A 14,232-nucleotide genomic window follows, 5' to 3' on the forward strand; every position below is an offset into this window, starting at 1 on the left:
CACTTCAAAGGCATACACAGTTTTGAACAAACACTCCAAAAGAATTAAAGAAACATATTATGTAACCTTTGAAGATAATTATATGAAGAAAATTCAAAGGAGCGAAAGTGTCTTGGGGGAAATATTTCTTGAGTCAGGACAAGTCTTAGTTCCAATATCCAACTTGTTTGAAGAGAACATTCGGCTCTTTGTTGAACCAGAGCAAGTAGCACACTCAGAAGCGAAAGCAACATACAAAAAAATCGACAATCTCAAAAAGATCATAGATGAAGCTGCCAAAGAAATGGAAAGTGAACCTCCTAAACTGACAGGTGGGCAACCCTCTAATGACTTTCCAAACTACGGCTCAATGTTCCAGGAGGAGAGTTCATCAGCACCAAAGACAACCAAAATGTCTTTCGAGGGAGAGAATCCAATTCCATCCTCATCACATAAGGGTTCAAGCGAGGGGGAGCATACAACTCCAAACCAACCCAATCATAGTCCAATCGAGGGGGAGAATTCGACCACCATAGAGGATGAAAACTCTGATCCTAACACAGGTTATTCTTCGCCAGTCGAGGGGGAGAAAGAGAATATAATTGACGAAGATGATTAATCAGAGCTTGAAGAGGAAGCAAATGCAGATTTGGATCCAACCTATGATCCAAGTTATCCCCCTTTAGTAAAATGGACCAAGGATCATCCCAAAACACAAATCATTGGTGAATCATCTAAGAAAGTTCTCACTCGTTCTCAATTGAAAGCAAAGCAAACTACATTATTCTCTAAAGTTGAATTCTGTATGTTTAACTCGTTTGTCTCCAAAGTTGAACCGAAATAGTTAATGCTGCACTTGATCATTCTGACTGGGTACAAGCAATGCAAGATGAGCTCCATGAGTTCGAACGCAATCGAGCTTGGAGGTTGATTCCTACACCAAAGGATGCTTCAATGTTTGGCTTGAAGTGGGTCTTTAGGAATAACCTGGACAAATAGGGGAATGTCGTTAGAAACAAGGCTCAGTTGGTTGTAAAAGGATATTGTGAAGAGGAAGGGATAGACTATGAGGAAACCTTCGTTCCAGTAGCAAGGTTGGAATCAATTAGAATCTTTCTGGCATATGCTGCTCATAAAAAATTTGAGGTTTTACAAATGGATGTAAAATGCGCTTTCTTGAATTGAGAACTAGAAGAAATAGTGTATGTTGAGCAACCACCTAGGTTCGCGAACAAGAAATTCCCTAACCATTGCTATGTGCTGGATAAGGTTGTATATGGTTTAAAGAAAGCACCAAGGGCCTGGTATGAAACTTTAACTCGCTTTTTGAAAATATCGAAATTTAAACAAAGCTCGGTTGACCTAATCTTCTTTCGAAAGAAAGAAGGCAAACATCTAATGATAGTTGAAATTTATGTCGATGGCATCATCTTCGGCTCCACGAATCCTAGCTTAACGGTTGATTTCAGGAAGTTGATGGATACTATATTTGAAATGAGCGCAATGGGTCCGATTAATTTTTTCCGTGGTTTGAATATTAGACAGGGGCCAGAAGGTATATTCATCAACCAGGAGGCCTACACAAAGAACTTGCTGGAAAAATTTGGTATTACGGGAGATTCGAAAGGGAAGGTTCCTATGGCATTTGGCACTAAGTTAACACTTTCTCTGGAAAGACCTGCTACTGACATAACATTATATAGACAAATGATAGGGTCCATTATGTATCCCACAGCGAGTAGACCAGACATTATGTTTTCTGTTTACTATTGTGCCAGGTTTCAAGCTAATCCAAGAGAACCTCACATGGTGGCAGTGAAAAATATTTTTGTTACCTAAAGCGAACCTCATCTCTCGGTCTCTGGTACCCTGCTAGATCTGGATTCTTTATTCAAGCTTTTTCTAATGCAGATTTTGGAGGATGTCGTCTGGACCGTAAGAGCACAACTGGTGGATGTCAATTTCTTGATGGTAAATTGTAAGCTGGCAGTCCAAAAAGCAAACTTGTGTGTCGTTTTCAACAGCCGAAACTGAGTATATAGCTGCAACATCCTGTACTTCTCAAGTAATATGGATTCAATGTTAATTAAGAGATTATGGGTTGAGTATGAAGAAGATTCCTCTTTCCTGTGACTCAGAAAGTGCAATAAGAATATGTCACAATCCAGTGCAACACTCAAAGACTAATCATATTGCAGTTAGATATCATTTCATCAAGGACCATGTAGAAGATGGGAACGAGGAAGTACATTTCGTTTGGTCCTATGAATAACTGGCTAACATATTCACTAAAGCCTTACCAGAAGCAAGCTTCAATAAAATTTTACAAGGCTTGGGAATGATGGAAGCAGAGTCGGTACCAAATCCTCAAATCTCTCACTAAAAATTAGACAAGCGAAATAGAGTGACCGCTCAGTCTATTTCGATTTCGGATTTTTCAGGAACCAAAATGAACTGAACGCTCTGTCTATTTCGGCTCCATAATTTTCGGGAACCGAAATGAACTGAACACTCGGTCTATTTCGGCTCTGGAATTTTCAGGAACCGAAACGAACCGAAGGCTCGACTTATTTTGCTGCATTCTTTTAAGATAAGGTTTCGGTTGTACTTTTTGCTTACTCTTTTAACAATATTTTTTTAGTGTTTTACTTCATTTTTCTCTTTCTATTTTTACTATTTTTCAAGAAAAAAATTCAAAAATCCAAAAATATTTTCTCTTTCTGTTTTTATTATTTTTTAGAAAATTTTCAAAACTTCAAAAATATTTTTCTCAACACTATTTTTGTTTGTTTGTTTTGTTTGTGTGGTGTGCTTGTTTTCTTGTTCTTTTAATTAGGTCCCAAGTATACCAGTACAACATAAGTTAGAGCTAAGGCAGGTACGAATATTTTCCTATGAACTAGTTAAGGGTCCCTAGAAGCATGCTGCTGCATGTTGACTAAAGCCTCTGCAACTAAGAGCAAGGACAGAGCTACCTTTCTCTACTCAAATGAATTAAGAGTTTTCTGCTTTGTCATTATAATATAGCAGAGGTACTTTCGGTTCTTTCACCATCCTCCTTACATTCTCCATCAACTTTCGGTTCACCATTGTTACCCTTGAGACTTTCGGTCTTTACCACCGAGGTTTATGGTTACACAACATTTCTGTTTGTGATCTTAGATACGTACACCACGTACTAAGTGAAACCCAATAACCAACACCTACAATGAATTGACGGTGAATCCTGATATTCAAGATCTTACTTGTTACCTAATGAAATTTCCTTTATTTTTGAGTGGTCTTTTATGAAATTGTCTAACACCAAGGTTTTTCTTCCCAAAAGATCCAGTTTATTTTTGTTTTTGAGATTTCAATCACATCATAAGTCATTGAAAATTATATCAAACCTACTTGTTTAACAGACCACAATGGTCTCACAAGTACTTCTTCCAACGTTCGGTCTTATGTTAAGAATCGACGTTCAGTTGAATATAAGATACCCTTCGCCTATAATTTAAAAGAAGCATTTCAATGCTTCTCTACAAATACTTGATCGTATCTTTACGGGAAACCACACAAGCACTTCAAGTCGCTCTTGACTTTGAGGGAAGCGAATCTTGCCCGTAATCATCTGCTTTATGTCTTCTAATAGATATCACTCACATCTAATACACATTTTGCTTTATTTCTTTATCTTTTGTTACCCTATTGCACGAAATTTTTTTATTTGCTAACAATCTGGTTGCTGTTGGTTCGATTCTTATTTATCTTTGAAATAACAGAGGTTATTCTAAATTTTGGAGCGACCTTGAATTTCAAACGACGAATTAAGGATAAGCTTTTGGGCACATGAATTTGAACGCTTCCTAATCCCACGCATGCTGATGTATACCTGGGAGATACCACCCTATCACATCGCGCTTTTTCAGGCGACGTTTCAGTGATCTCACCAATATCATGATGGTTATTTCTCTCTCTTGGGAACAGTATATAAAGAGTTTCTAATTCTATTTGTTTCTTTTACCTGCAACAAACTCTCTTTATATACACGACGATTTGCAACTGTTCATTTTCATCCTTAACTCAACAATGGTAACTTCATCACCGGTTCACGATCAAACTGCTTCGTCCACATTGATATCGATCAAGCCAAATCAGAATATGATCATCGAACTCAACCCTTTTCTGTATGACTCATACATGTTGCAAGTGGTTGAGTGCTTAAAGTATTCACCTCTGGTTCTAGCCCTAACACATGTGGAGTTTGTTCCAATGTCCCTCCTATCACAACTCTACACTACCGCCTCGTATGATAAGAACAAGGAGAGGATCTACCTCCAAATCTTCTCTCAAAAGGCTTCGATTTCTAAAGGGAGATTTTGTACCCTATTGCAACTTGTTGTGGATTCGTCTGTGATCTCACCGGACTTCATCACCACTACTCAATTGCTCTTGATGCTTTACGAGATGGGCTACGATGTACTTACCACTAGTACGAAGGTAAAAAAGTCATGCTTGCCGCCCAAGTGGAATGGATTGCTTACTCTTCTCATCAAGAGTTTGGCAGAAAGGAGTGTTGGGTCAGACGGTACCAGCAAGGGTTTTCTGACCCTTCTATATGGTCTTTACATCGGTATCAATCTTGACTATGGGTCGATTGTCTGGTTGCAGGTGGTGCAAAGCCTCAACACTTCGACGAGGCACTCAGAAGTTTAGTGTGGTCGATTCTGGAGTCTCATTACACGAAGGGGTATTGATACTTTGTAGGTTCCGGTTATGAAAGATGACCTAGTCACTTCTGTGGCTACGTTTCACACCAAGAAAATCATTATTACTGAGCCAACAAAGTTTCCTCACGATGGCTCTATACCTAAAACAATGTACAGGTGTGTCTCAGCCGAGAGTAAGCTCTTTGTTGAATATCGCAAGATTCCTCCCAAGGCACCGAGAGTCTTATCTCCTGATCAGCAGGCTACCTTGGATGCTATGGATAAACTTGGAAACCAAGGAAAAAGGGCTACTACAAAGAAAGGGGCAGGCGAGGATGACAAGTCAAAGTCCAAGAAGCGAAAGTCAGAGAAAAGGGATTCTTCTAAGCCAAAGAAGCTCAAGAAGATGGCGAAGAAATCCAAGAGTCCCTCTCCTTCCAGTTCAGAAAACGATGAGCAGGATGAAGAAGAGGAAATTCTTCATGTATCACCGAGAGGTAACACACCTCCCCGATATCCTTCTCCAACCGAACCTCCTCATGATAAACTTTCAAGACCACCTCCATCACCAATACAAACAGTTCCTATTTCGGTTGCTCCTGTTCCCCTACCTACCACATCTCAAACAACAACTTCTATCCCACCACCACCACCAGTTTCTACTATTCCCATTTCTACAACACCAATCCCTACTCCCATTGTTTCCCATTTAACTTCCACAACTATCCCACAATCGACAGTAGGAGTCAACATATCTGATATGGGGGCGACTATTGAGACAGAACCTCCAGTTACTTCCAAACCACTTTCACCCTCACCCTCAACCAATTCTGGTGCCACTCTCAGTGGTGCTAATGATGAGTTTGATTCAATCTTCTACAGTCCCTATCGGTTTCCTATAGATGATGATGATGAAGCTCCATTCACACGCAAACACTTGCAGAGCATTGACGAGAAACTCGAAAACCTGCTTAACTCTAACAAGTCCTACAGTGATGTTGTACTCAAAGCCTTCCTGGATACTTCTCTTGATCAATACACCGAGTCTATTGACAAATCCACCAAGGCTATTAATGAGTCTACTTCTTCTTGCAAGAAGGCCACTACTGTCGTTGCAGAAATTGTTCAAGGTACTCAGATTATTCTTGAGTCACTCAAAGGGAATGCTGGTTTCAATGTAGCCAAGGTGAATGCTTCTGTGGATTCCTTATCCAAGTCTATTCAAGCAGAGCACACAAAGTTTGAGGTGGTTCGTTCTTCAATACAAGCAGAGAATACCTCCCTTATCAGTTTTGTAACTTCTCGGCTTGACTCTCTTCACGCTGATTTAGCTAAGGAGAGTGCTTTGAAGGAAGAACTTGCACGCCAAGCCTCCGCAATTGAAGTTCAGAAGGTACAGCTTGCTCAAGCAGAAAATGATATTTCTTTTTTGAAAACAGAAAGAGCTGTCTTTCGAAGCTGTGCTGGGGATTATGTTTCGACATCATCTGTTGGCCATCATATCGAAGGTGTGCAAGACAATCAAGAAGTCTTTTATAGCTCAACCAAAATGAGCTTTCGGCTCCATTGACGCAAAGGGGGAGATTGTTGGGTCTTGTTTTGTTGCGTCATGGGCTTATGTTTTGTATCCAGATTGGGCCTGTCCATCCGTGATTATCTAGGAGGGTTTTACTATATAAATAATGCATGAATGTACGCATTAGAGATAGTCGTGATTATCATTTACTGTTTTGTACCCCTAAGCACCTCTACAGTCGAAGTTCTTAATCAAGCTCTTCTGAGTTGTTGACTCTTCATCATACGACATATTTAAAGCCATTCTTTTGTTCTTAATTACGTTCTTAATTGTTTGCCTGCATAGAATCTATCGATCCTAATAGAACTTAGTTATCCATGATTATCTAGTAGGGTTTTACTATATAAATAATGCATGCATGTACGCATTAGAGATAGTCATGATTATCATTTATTGTTTTGTAACCCTAAGCACCTCTACAGTCGAAGGTTTTAATCGAGCTCTTCTGAGGTGTTGACTCTTAATCATACAACATATTTAAAGCAATTCTTGTGTTCTTAATTACGTTCTTAATTGTTTGCCTGCATTGAATCTATCGATCCTAATAGAACTTAGTTCTAACAATATTGATAAGTTCTGAGACCATATTGGATTCGATTATTCTTGTGTTTCACTTTGCATGTTTTGACTTCAAGAATAGCTAAGTCGCTCTTTATAAGTGACTAAGTTATTCAAACCATCCACAATCGGTCATATGTTGGAAGTAGGTATGAATCAAGACTGTCATGGGTTGTATTGTAGAGGTTTAAGATGTTGGATAAAGTGGTGCTACAACACTCATGAGTGCTCATAAGTTCTGAGTATTGGATTCAACCCACGCTCACTTGTATCACTTAATGGAATTTATCAAGAGTGATCGTGAGACGGTAATATCATATAATTCTTCAAACCTAGAGATATCAATTGTTGCCTATGAGTTGGTTATACATTTATCATACGAAACCGCATTGGTAACTCGATGTTATAAAACATGGCTTTGTGTATGATTCAACAAGTAGAAGAACAAGCATATGAGTCGAAGTTTGTATGTTCCTTCTTGGATTAGAAGTGATATCTGGGCCCCTCGATGATTTTGAGTTGACCCATGTACCAAGCCCGGTCAGAAATAAGTTGATCTGTTCACTTAAGTTCTATGTAAAACAAATCGGAAATCGGGAAACAAACAGCTGGACAATAAGTAAGACACTGTTCCATGTATTTTTCCGACTAATATCTAGAACAGAGGAATATATGATCACTTATCTTAAATGGAATATCATCGTCATCTGAGTTCCGTGAAGACACTGAAAGAGCTATGATTGCTGATCGGTTCCTAAAGTTATTCTTGTAGATATAATTATTACACTTATCCAAGTGATAGACTATTAGATTAGGTGTCTAAGTTCATAACTATTCTGGGATGTACTTGACTTGATCATCATGGTCCATTTGGGTTGCATGGCATCATCCATTTGGATAAAATAAAATGAGAGAAATAACACTTATGGTTGATTAATATATTATAGGTTCTAATATATTAATTATAATATTATTTTATTAGTATTGATCAAAAATTAATCTAGAATTAATTAAGTGATCAAAAGGAGTCTAATTAAATATATCGGTTGATTTTGTAAATCATCCATACTTGTATAGTGGGCAAGATGCTCCATGGATTATCATGTTGGGCTAAGGTCCATGGGATGCTCTATGGGAGTTACAAACCCATGGGTCATGGAAATGAAGAGTCATGTCATATTAGGGTTTAAATGGTGTAAGCCTAATTGTAACACACTATATCACGGATATGAAGCTCACCAAAATCGGTTACTAGATGCAAGATAGAGGGCATAGACGATTCGTAGTGTGTGACATTTCTCTCAAGGTTTCTTCCAAGTGAATTTGGTGTTGTGTGAGACATTTGAGGCATCACACTTGGCGTGCTAGGCTCACAAGGTTTTCATGGAATCCAAATCACTACAAGGAATGTTTTCTTACAATCTTTTATGATTAAAAGTTACCTTGTATGCTAGATAGGTTAAGAACCTTGGAAAATCAATGTTGCATGTATCATAGATAAAACATAGATCAAAGGATTCAAGGGTTGCATGTACACCATAGGAGTGTTAGAATGCTCAAAACCCATCAGAAGGCACCAATGTCGGCCCATATTTATGATTGTATGTATTCCAGACTAAGGTTTGTTCTTGGGCGGTGTCTGGTATATGTTTATGTGTTTTTTGGATTACGATCCGATGTCGGGCGATGCTCCAGGAATGTTTGTATGCTTGATTGCTTCATGATTATTGCATGTGTTTGTATTATGTGTTTCCAGATTATGGTCGAATTTCGGGCTATGCCCGAGGAATGTTTGCGTGCTTGCCGAATTTCGATCTGATGTCGGGCGACACCCGAGGAATGTTTATTTGCTTATGTTATGTGATTATTCTATGTATATTTGATATTTTTATATGTATACTGAGGTTTGCTCGATGTCGGACATTGTTTGATGTCGGGCGTTGCTTGATGTCGGGTGGGGCTCACGATATGTTTATATGTGATTATGTGATTATGTGTATGTTATGTGGTACTTTGGGGAAACTCACTTACAGTTTTCAGTTTTGGTTTTAAGTACTTCTGTTAGCAAAGGGAAGAGCTCGGGATTACTGCATTATAGACACCATTACGTTTTAGCCTGGGACGTTTACTCTGATGTTTTGTTATGGATATTCTATTTTATAAACATGATTTTGATGTTTTAGATGCTTGACTTATGTTTTGACGAGAGGTTTTGATAAACATGGTTATATTAAATATTTAAAAATGAAATTTTTGAGACCATTTTTATGAGTGTTACAAGTTGGTATCAGAGCCTTGGTTTGAGGGACTCGGGCACACACCCGTGTGTGTCTAAACTAAAATTAAGGACTTGGTATGAATGTTTTCAAAAGAAAATCAATTTTATAAAAAGGAATTTTAAAAGAGAAAAGGGTGTGGTGCATGCAATCAGCCAAGCTCAAGTAAGTTCTCCCAAATTACCCATATACGTTTATGTTATGATATGAATTGTGAATATGTGAACTGCGATCTAGATTAAGGCTAAGGATCTAGGAAGGATGCCTTGTATTCCTACTGTATGAGCTTATTGAATTGCATGCTAGTAGTGATTAGTCAGTGATATGATAGCCTTCTTAGGATATGGTTGGTTTTGTTTACTCGATGCATGAATGATGCTTGCTTTGTTCTTTTAGGAGTTCTATCTATCTTTAACTAACTAGTAAAAAAATATGTTAAGTTACATATTAAGAGGACAAAATAATTTCAGATTGTTAGGTTTTGCCTTATTTCGCAGATCTTGTTTGAGTCCAGCCGTTGTAAGGAGATACCTCTCATTCGAAGATTTATCTAGTCTTAGTAATATGTAATGGTATTTGCGAGCTAGTTAGGGAAAAGGTAGCAAGGACTTCTTATGCAGATGATGGCGAAGAGTGGGTCGGAGATTACACTAGGGCAAGCCTAGGATGATATTAGTGCGGAAAGCAATAGTGGTAATAGGGACTTGGTGGATCAACGCAATCCTTGAGGAAAGTACGGATAGATGTGGAAGGTAGTATGGGCCCGTACTACTGAAAGCAGAGGATCCGTACTCGAGTCAAGGAGAGATTAACCTAGAGAAATTGTAGTGTGTGATCCCTCGAGTTATGATGACTATTACGATGATTTTTATGGTGTATTTTCAGTTTTGTGATGCTACGCGCTAGACCAGTTGGTAGTTTTGGTGCCGGCAAGGGATTAGGCTCGGGCTATGGAACAAGGCAGCTCGATTATCAGATGAGGGAGTTCATTTCATTTGAGATCACGCGTAGTATCAATGACCATACTCCTATGATCTTTGGTACGGTTAAGGAGGGCATTTTGGAGATTCTTGATAAGAGGTTGAGTGCATTCCGCACTGGGATGGTAGCCATGATGGCGACACGCATCTTGATGTTCAAGGAGTGTCGAGCTTGTGGATCTCCAGACTACCATGCGGCTAGGGACCCCATTGCTAGCAGCAGGTGCTTGGCAGATGTCGCCAATGCCTTTCGCACCAGAAGATGTCCTGAGGGGGACAAGGTTTGACTTGCTTCCTGCCTCCTGAAGGACAGGGCTCGAGATTGGTGGGAGGAGGTTGGACGAGCTATTGGAGATGATGTCATTATCGATGTGATGGCCTGGAGTGATTTCTCCACCAGGCTCAAGGTAGAGCTTGCACCAGTGATTGAGGTGCAGCAACTAGCACGAGAGTTATAGGACCTCCAGTAGACTACTGAGATGGTGGAAAAGATTACCGCCGTGTTTAGGGAGAGGGCCCTTCTTGTTTTGCAGTATGTGGCAGAAGAGGAGATGAAGAAGGCCCAATACAATGAGATCTTGAGGAGCGATATTCGACAGTTTGTGAGCCGATCTAGCTGTAAAATGCTGGAGGATATGATAGCGAGGGCTCGGGAGAGAGAGCTGTAAAATGTTGGAGGATATGATAGCGAGGGCTCGGGAGAGAGAGCTCTTGATAGGAAGAGGAAACCAGATGGGTTCAGACAGGGAGTTCGGGCAAAAAGCCCAAGGTATCAGATCACATATCGAGGAGCCAGCAGGGCCGCAACCGTTATGGCATGTGCGACAAGATGCACGAGGGGACCTACAGGGCAGGTATTTCGGGCTGCTTTAAGTGCGGTCGAACTGGTCATGTTAGTAGGGATTATTGCTACCACCACCACCATAATATCTTATCTGATTTGCTTCTAGTGCAATCAGACGGGCCACAAGAGGTCCCATTGGCTGAGTTTAGGTGCAGCAGGATAGGTGTGACAACTGTCTGTTCTAGGTCAGCAAAAGTCAAACAATTCAACGAAAGTGAAGGGTTTAGGACATAAATCGTGACATATACCTTTCTTTTAGGGTTCTCGGCTTACGACCCAAAACATTATGATTTCGGTTGGTACTTGGACTAAAATCACCATGTGATCTGGGTTGGTACATGGACCAAAATCACCTTGTGAACTCTTAGTGTTATAAGACCAAACTCACTATGTGATTTCGGTGGATTTATGAGGTTTTCGGTGGGAAAGAAAAGAAGAAAAAGGTTGACTTTGTGACATGAGGTTTCATCCTTTCCTACACAAAATATTAACCAGCATGTATCAAGGGTTTTATCCAACAAATAACAATCCAAACATCATCTCACCCGCCTCCTTTGTATCTTCAACCAAGAGCTCCCCAAACCCCCACCATTTTCAAACTCCTTCACTTTCCCTCTCAAGACACAAGTCCAAATCTTACAAGGATTTATTTCTCCAAGTTGGTTCTTAGAATTTTTGGTAAGTATTCTTGGTAATCTAATGTTGCTACACACTTTAATGTTAGGTTCATCTCATTTACACACATTGTCATGTGCTAAAACTCATAGGATAATACAATCTTCAAAGATTTCTTCAACCACCTTCAAGTGTTATAGGCTTGAAGATCTTCACCATCATCTCTCTATTCAACCACAAACACACTCAAGATGAGTTCATACACCCATATTTTCGAGTTTTTCATGTTGGGGGGGGGGGGACACAAGAAATATTTGGAACATTTACATAAATGTTTGCATGTTTCATTCCTATGTCATGTATAAAGCATACTTTGCATGAAATATTGTTATCACTAGTTTTTAGAACATTTATTTGTGGTAAGTTAGTTTTGAGGTGTAAAACTAAGAAAAACAAAACATTAACTATGTTATATATTCATAAGGAAAACTTTTTATTAAAAAAATTGAAAGACTAATATTTTCTTTGGACATAATATGACATTTCTAGCAAAATTGGTTATAACTTGCTTATTATACCATTTTTGTGGGATAAAACCCAAAAATATGTTATTTTGGTCATGAATTTTGAGACTAGACAAAATATAAAGGACTTTTTCATATCAATTTCTAATACAAGTATCAGATGTAAGCTTTTATGATAGAACCTTCTAAAAAAATCTAGACAAGATAACTATTACATATTTATATAATGAAAAAACATCAAAAATGGTCCATGTGGTTTCATGAAATCTGATGTTTGGTCCCCAATTTGCAAAAACCTCATGGATCGTCCCTCTGGTTTCAAAACTTTTAACATTTGATCCTTCTGGCTCATACCCTTAGCATTTCACCGTTAACTCATTTTTCAATATTATATTGAAGGGGCAATTTCCTCATTTCACTTGTAACCTTCTCTCTTTAATATGAAATGATTACCTATTGTCTGCACGTCAACTTGTGACAACCCGATATTTCGAGTCAATGTAATGTAAAACCAATCAAATCTAGGTCAAAATATAACCTTCCTAAAATCTTATTTGGGTTAAATAAAGTAGTAGGAATCGTGTCAAGGTTTTCGTACATAAAAAGAACGTCCAAATCTGACTTCGGATGAGGAAGTTATGAATTTTTGAATAAATTCCTTAATCACGTCATTTTAATAAATAAATAATAAAAATAATTTCGGAATTCGCCAACGGAGTCTAAACGAAAGTTGTAGATCTTGGTCTCACCTTCGCATGGATATAAAGAACGTCAAAAACAGAGTTCGTATGAGGGAGATATGAATTTTAGAAGTTTATTTAAAATAAATATAAATTTAATTATAAACTCCCGGTATTATCCGAAGGGGAGTCATCGGATAGGACCGGAGTACGCCCTGCGTACCTTCGTACGCCCTGCGTACTCAGATCAAGGGCCTCGGATCGTCCATGTTGCCCTATGCGAAGCTTCCGACCCGCCCTCCCATCCGAAGTGCGTAAGCAGTGACGTCCCAGTACGCGCTGTGTACCCTCGTACGCCCAGCGTACCGAGGCGGTTCAGCACCCCTATAAAAGGGATGCGAGGCTTTCCGGAATTTTTGCTCGCTTCTCCCTTTTCTCTCACGATCTTGCCTCGATTTTCGTGCCCGTTCAAACCCGAAGCTCTGGTCTTTTTGCTCAAGTCCCGAGGGTCGATTTTACTCTCGAGATTCCCGAGAATCCCGAGAAAAATCCGTTTCCCGAGACGAAACTCTGCCCGGTTTTCCATCTCGCTTTCTTCAATCAATCAAGTGAGTTCATACCCCTTAACTAATGTTTTAAACTACTTTTAAATGTTTTATGGGGGGGGGGGAATACAAGTAAAATCATGCTATGATTATATCAATCACATGCGATTAATAAATAGAATTACGCTAGTTATTACATCAATAACATGTGATTTATATACAGCATTCAAAAGATTTGGCTACTCATTAGCCATTTTACCAAATAGTTTCCTTAAAACGATTTTTATAAACATTTTATATGTTTTAAACTACTTATTACACTGTACATCTTACTCGGTACATTACCTTTCAAACTTATTTACAACTGTGTTTCAATCAAATGTTTCCTTATACTCAAAACTGTTTTATCATAGTTATGCCTTCAAATTGTTTTATAGATCGACATTAAGTCGATCTTTTCTTAAAATAATATTTATGTTTCAAATGTGTTACAAAAATCATTTATGCTTTTATATTATAAATTGCATGCCTCTATAGGTATAGTTATATAAGAAATGTTTAAAAGACTTAGGAAGGCTATCCACCCTATTTCCTTTTCGCGCCTTGAGATGTGGTCTGGTGGGATATTGGGTATTTGTCCGAAAGTCGTTTAAATATTAGTTATATATCATGTGTACATATATAGTCATAAAAGGTCTTTCCAATTCATCCCATGCCCTTAGTTAGTAAGGCTATACATCCATGACCATACGTACCAGTTAGACTGCTAGTAAACTACCGTATGGGTAGTTTAGGAAGATACTAGAACCGTTACTAGAACGCGATATCATACAACGAGTCAGTTCATTCATGAGTCAATACTTACTAGAACATTACATATACAACTATACTAGGAAGAGAACATATGCAACTATACTAGAACGAGAAACATTACCCTTACATTAATACGTTAAAAATTGTGATC

The sequence above is a fragment of the Lactuca serriola genome, chromosome 3, assembly GCF_051521515.1.
Source record: "Lactuca serriola cultivar US96UC23 chromosome 3, Lser_US96UC23_V15, whole genome shotgun sequence".
NCBI lineage: Eukaryota > Viridiplantae > Streptophyta > Magnoliopsida > Asterales > Asteraceae > Lactuca > Lactuca serriola.